Source organism: Chrysochloris asiatica, unplaced genomic scaffold, assembly GCF_000296735.1.
Source record: "Chrysochloris asiatica unplaced genomic scaffold, ChrAsi1.0 scaffold00028, whole genome shotgun sequence".
NCBI classification, from domain to species: Eukaryota; Metazoa; Chordata; class Mammalia; order Afrosoricida; family Chrysochloridae; genus Chrysochloris; species Chrysochloris asiatica.
In genome coordinates, this window is record NW_006408546.1 from 1,570,231 (window position 1) to 1,576,691 (window position 6,461).

Consider the following 6,461-nt stretch of genomic DNA (forward strand, 5'->3'; position numbering starts at 1 on the left):
ACTTGGTCAAGGGACTCTGGCTTTTCCTGGCCAACTGACCTTAAAAACCCTTGATGAACTTTGCTGCCCACCCACTTGGGCTCTAGAGTCAGTTTGCAGGGCAGTTCTGTGGACAGTGTGCTGGCGGTTCTCAAGACTACTGGGGACAGAGATGACTTGATGGCCTCCAACCTGCCATACTGAAGTGCTATTCAGTGGGCCAAGGGGCATCTGGTGGGCAGGTGTGATATGTGGGGTGGGGCTCCCTTTTCTGTAGGTCGGAAGCTTGGCAGACAGAGCTTAGGTGGCTGGGGAAGAGGGTCAAAGGAAAAACATACAAAGGAGTCATCCGTGGCTTAAGTATTGTGTGTCACTAGGGGCAGACTGGGGGGCCAGTAGCAAAGAGGCTGGAGTTTGGGAGATGGTTTCAGTTTGGGGGAGGAGACTAGGGAAGGTTGGCAACAAGGTGGCGGACTTGGAGAGTCATTTGATCTTCTGGGCCCACTTCATGTCGTCCACCTGAGGCTTCTTGCCAATCAGGCCCTGGATGATGTCCTCTAGGCATTGCCAGAAGCCCATCTCCAGGGAGTAATGGAGGCAGCCTGTGGTGATGCAGAAGTAGGTCTGACGGGGTGAGATGTGGTGGATGTGGTGGTGTTTCCAAGGTAGGATGATGTGCTAGTCCTGCAGGAGGATAACCCAATGCCTGAAGTACATGTGCGACTGCTCGTGGATCTGGTTGGTGAAGGCACCGAAGATGATCAGGCAGAAGGCGAAGCACACCCGGGGATACGGCTGCTCCTGGGCTTCAGGGCTCTGGGTGTGGAACTTACAGGCCGTGTTTAGCAGTGGCAGCAGCGTCACCAGGCAATTATCCCCGTTGGTCTTGATAAAGTCATGCCGAATAGTAGGCCCATGCTCCTAGAATGGGTGGGTGAACCAGCGTGTTGCATGTCTTAGGTTTTCTTTGGAATTTTTAGTTATTTTTCTTTAGAAGATGAATATTGAGTGATTTGTCTCCAAGTTCACTGATTCAGTTCTACTTCTTTGTTGTTTAAATATATTATCTATTTCTAAAGTTTTAATATTAATCTTGTGGCTATCTAATTGCTGTTTCTGTATGGTTTTCGGGGTGTTTTGTGTGTGTTTTTTTTTAAATGTTTTATTGTGAATTATGTGATAGTTTACATTCATCCTATCGTTTTCATTGTTATGGTTACAATCCCCTCCATGCATCATCAACCAACAAAAGGGTATAACCTGCAAGCCTGCCCCACCTCCCAGCTGCTCCATCTCTCCATGTCATTGTCTCTGCCTCCATCTCTGTCATCCCTGCTTCTCTGGGTAGGGTCCCGCTCTCCTCTCTTCTCCCTTCATGGTTCCAGGAACCTCCACTCTTAGAATGCAAAGTTTATCACTCCCCTCCTTGCTACAAAATGTCTACCTATACATTTCCAACCCTCACAATCGGTTCTGATAATAATTATTCACTATTGTATCACTGGTTTTCGATTTTTCAGTTTGTACTGTAGTGTTTTCCTAGTTTTTCTAAAGTATTTTTTGTGTTCTTGTTTTCCTCGATCTTTCTCGCAATCCACTGAAAGTACCTAAAATTTATGCTTTTAAATTCTTTATCAGGTATTTCTAACACCGTTTCTAGTATTATATTTTCTGATCCTGTATTTTAGTCACTTGTTTAAGGAACTCTGTCTTGTTTCTTTGTGTAAGCTGAAATTGCTTTCTTTGAGATATTGTAGTATTGTATTTATTTTTAAATGATGGCTGTATGTTGGTGTGTTCTTACCACCTGTTTGATGGATGTGATAGAGAATGGAAGTGTGAACACAGTTCTCTGCTCATTGCTTGTGTAGTTTAGGGCTGGTGGAGCACAGGTTGCATAGGAGGGGGTGCCACTTCTCACTGAGCTGGCAAGGAGGGTGTCTGGTCATGCCCCCAACTACCAGGAGGGCATAGGAGACAAAGGAGAATGTGTGCCTCTTGCTGCCAACCTCCAGCCATGGTCTGTGCTTCCAGACTTCTGTATTATCAGTCACCCACAAAAGCTCAAGATGGTTGCACTGATCCAGGCCAGACAAAAGCACAGGGTTTTCTTCTTTCACTGCTTGTGTTTAGCTTCCTCTTCCAGTGGGCATTCACTCCACTTCTCTGTCCTGTCCTCAGAAGGATCGCCATTTGTGTCTGTTTCATTTGGTCTCCCACGTCCTTCTTGTAGAGCAGGGTTGGGAACATGTTTTTCTGCCAAAATTTATAACATCATTCTTAGGCCATACAAAATTATCAACTTAAAAATTACTCTGCTACATTTGGTCAAACATTTAATTAACTCACCCCTAATGTGATAGCTGGAACTGTGTTTGTCTTGGCAGGGCCAGACCAAATGATTTCTTGGATCTTATATGTTCCCCAACCCTGTTGTAGAGGGTCTTTCAGCATGCCTGTCTACTCCACCATATTGCCCAAAACTACTTTGTAATTTTCAGTTTGATGCTAGACGTTGCAAGTTTTAGCTTGTTGAACGTTAGATATATTTTGTATTACTATAAATACTATGGAGCTTAGTTCTAGATTAGAATGAAATTAAGTTACTTGGAAACAGCTTGATCTTTTGAGAAGTCTTGTGCTGACTCAAGACAAGACTCTTCTGAATACTCCAATATCTCACGAATGATAAAGCTTTCTATCCTTGGGTTGTCCAAATGAGTAATGTACTCAACTGTTAACCAAAGGTTGGAAGTTCAAATTAATTCAGAGATACCTCAGACGAAAGTCTTGGCAATCTACTTCTAAAAACCCAGTCATTGATACCCTATGGAGGACAGTCCAACCCTCAGACATGCACAGAGTCACCATAAGTCAGAAACCACCCTATGGCAACAGATAGTGGTTTGAACTATAACAGAAGGGCTTTGTCTGCTTGTTTCAGGTAGTTCTTTCCCTGACCTTGGGTTAGTTTCTCACAAATCAGAACTAACTTGAAGACTCTGGGGAATTCCTGTACCAGGCTCTGGAGCTCCCTTTCTGGGTAGGCCTCTCCTCTCTAGCACTGTGCCCTGCAGACTCTCACCACCATGGCTTCCACAGATTCCCAGCTTCATTTCCTCAACTCAAGGATCCCACCAGGCTCCTCCAAGGTTCCCTTCCCTGCATTACAGCCTGGAAACTACATGCAAGCAGTACTTTGGAGGAATCAAAGTACTCACTTCATTTGTTCCCCCTCTCTTAAGTATGACTGCCCTGTACTGCTGTTATCCATTGTCTGAACACTATTGTTTTTGTTTTTTCAGTTGCCCCTGAATTATTTGAGGAGAAAAGCATTACTATCAATAATGGTGTCTTGATTTGCACTTTCTAAAAGCAGACCTGGGGTAAGAATTCAAGTATAAGTAGTTTTTTTGTTGTTAAGGGCTGTCAAGTTGGTTGCGACTCATAGGGCTTCCAAGGAGCAGCTGGTGAGTTTGAACCACTGACCTTGCAGTTCAAACTGACCTTGCAATCCAGCGCATTAACCCGCAGCACCACAACAGAAAGGTAAAAAACACCTGTAGGGGAGAGGGAAAGAGAATTAGGGAAGGCAAAACTGCCTTTGTTGTTATGTTGATTTTGACATCTAGTAACCCTGTGTGACAGAGAACTGCCCCAAAGGGTTTTCTAGGCTGTAATCCTATAATCTTTATGGGAGCAGATTGCCAGATCTTTTTCCCAGAGAGTGACCTGGTGAGTTTGAACCACCAACCTTTCAGTTAGCAGCTAAATGCTTAACCATTAAAAACCAACCAATTAAGCAAACAGAACTGCCCAAACCCACTGCTACTGAATCAATTCTGATTCATAGTGACCCTAAGTAGGGTTTCTGAGACTGTAAATCTCTGCAGGAGCCCACAACCTCATCTCCTATGGAGCAGCTGGTGGATTTGAACTGCTGACCTTGTAGTTAGCAGCTCAACACCTAATGCAGGGCTGCTTATTGTACCACCAGGACATCTTAAAGCTACCTTGTATTATCAGACTTTCTACCTCTGTGGGTAACTAGAACCTAATACTGTTGGAGAACTCTGAGAGCTAAGGTACAACACATCCCTCAGAGTTACCCAAGTTGAGGATAGAGGGACTGGGGTATTTATACACCAACTCCTATCCAAGACTGCTGGGAAGGGACACTTTTATTGTACTGAGAAACAGACAGAGAGGGATTAGATGCAAGAGAGATGAAAATGATGGCAGTGTGAGGTACAGCCTGGTTGTTTACAATGGGATGGCATGTGAGCAGGGAGCCCAACAGCATCTGCTACAGATAGAATGTCCAGCCTCTAGAAGCCAGGCAGGTAAAATTAGTGAGAGAAGTAGGCATGAGCTGGGAAGTTCTTACCTGTGTCTAACATAGCCAGTTTTTTGCCATATAGAAATATAGGTCTATACTTGCAAACCCTTCTGATATTTTTTTTTTCAAGAAAAGTAGGAAATTCAGATTTTTAAAATGTGAAATTGTCAATTTTGGAAGGTTAGCAACAAACTGAAAAATTTTTTAAAATACTATTCAGACCAAACAAAATCTGTTGACAAAATTCAGCCCATACGCTGGTTGCCCGTTTGTAACCTCTCTAGTAAAAAATATGCAAAACCCCCATATCGTGATCTCATGTGCACATCGGGGCATTCTGGGAATGTCAAGAGATGCCCTAGAAGTCCCACTGAAGTCCACGTGACTAGGCACCCCTGTATCTTTCTGGAGATCATACCTCACTTCCTTGTATCACAGTGTATTAGATGTCCAAGGATAACAATTCTTTGTGACTAGTGGAATTCTCCAGTGATTTCTTGGTGTTACTGTTTTGGCATTTCCCCCTCTCATAAGCGGTCAGCTGAACCTCCTGGGCTGTCCATCTGGCATCTGCTGGCATGCTCACCCGGGGAATCCACTCCAAAGCTGTGAACAGTGCCACCTGCCCAGCCTTCCACCTGCACATGGAAGAGCGATTGCCAGAAGGAGTTCGCAAGTTGAGCTGCAGTCTTTGTGTCAGTGGAGCCTAGGGAATTAGCCACCATCTGGCATTTTCTGAAGCACAGTGGTTACGTTCCCAGAGAGTGGCAGAGTATCTGTGTTGGTCAGGGGTCAGACTTCAACCACAGATGCAGAACTATATTTATAGTTATAAATATAGTTTTAAGAGGTTTGTTACAGAAAGGAGGTCTTACTATTGTGGGAACCAATTAAGCAGTCTCTGTGAGGTTTATCATCCTCAAGGCTGGCTGTAGAGAAAGAAAGATGGATGGGGAAAGGGAAGATAAAGAACACTCTAGAACCTACAAGCATGAACCAAAACCTATGTCAATTCTCTTGCCTCTGATGTTGATGATCTGTAGAAACTTAGATCCTTTGTCAACGAGCTAAATGCAAACATTGGAAAAGCTGAGGGAGGATTCAGGGGAAGGGAGAGCAGTTACAGACAGCTTTGAGTCAAAGAAGTGAGTCAGCAGGTCAGCAACATGTGTGGATGACAAAATGGCTACAAGAGTCTCCTTGTATCCATCCCACTGTGAGGATAGAATTTACTTGTAGCCAGACTGGAAAAACTCTCTGTTGATCTCTGGATATTCCAGGATGTCTGGTTTTTTACTCTTGACCAAGATAACAGCAATGGGTTGATTGACATACTGTTTTAGGCCCAGAACTCTCATAGCAAACTTCAGAGTTAACTTCTTTACTGGTAGTTTGCAGCTGCTTACCTGCTTTCACAAACCTGGCTTGATTACTTAAAGAGTCAATGAACTTTTTTCAGTGACCTCTACAGTGAGCCAAGATTCCAGCATAGGTCTTGGCAGTTGAAGCCAGAGACTCTGCGTGGTGTCTGTAAGTAAAGTTTGGGCTCATGGGGAGCGTGTGCAGCTGAATGCCTCTCAAACCCCCAAGTGCTTGCCTGCATTCTCTCTCCCTACTCTGTGTTCTTTGCTTTAAAACAAGTCTTTTGTGAGCACACTCTGTAGAGTATGGTGAGTTCTTTCAAATATCTGAATTGGGGAAGACAATGTTGTTGTTAAGTGCCATTGAGTCTGCATAGAGTTTCCAAGAAGAAGCTGGTGAGTTTGAACCATGGGCCTCCTGGTTAGTAAACCAGTGTTTATCCTGCAGCACCACAGCAGGACAATATACCCACCTTAATGAACACATGAAAGAAATAGAATTCTGGGTTAGCCTAGCTAACTGACACATCATGAGGACACTAGAGAGTCCCATGGGCTGCACTGTTCTATCTATAGTCACCGTCTTGGTAAAGAAAGTCCCGCTCTGGTGTATGGGAGTCCCTATGTGGTGCATATGGTTAAAAGGTTCAGCTGCTGACTGAAAGGTGGTAGTTTGGGGTCTATTCAGAAGTACCTTGGAAGAAAGGCCTGGCACTGTATTTCCAAAATATCTTAGCCATTGAAAACCCTATGGAGCACAGTTTTACTCTGACACACATGGG

The 6,461-nt window shown here is 44.1% G+C and overlaps 1 pseudogene; it reads right to left on the reverse strand.

Annotated features, from left to right (window-relative positions):
- Positions 1-462: 462 nt before the first annotated feature.
- On the reverse strand, positions 463-5,676 carry LOC102832325 (annotated as a pseudogene).
- Between the last annotated feature and the right edge of the window lie 785 nt (positions 5,677-6,461).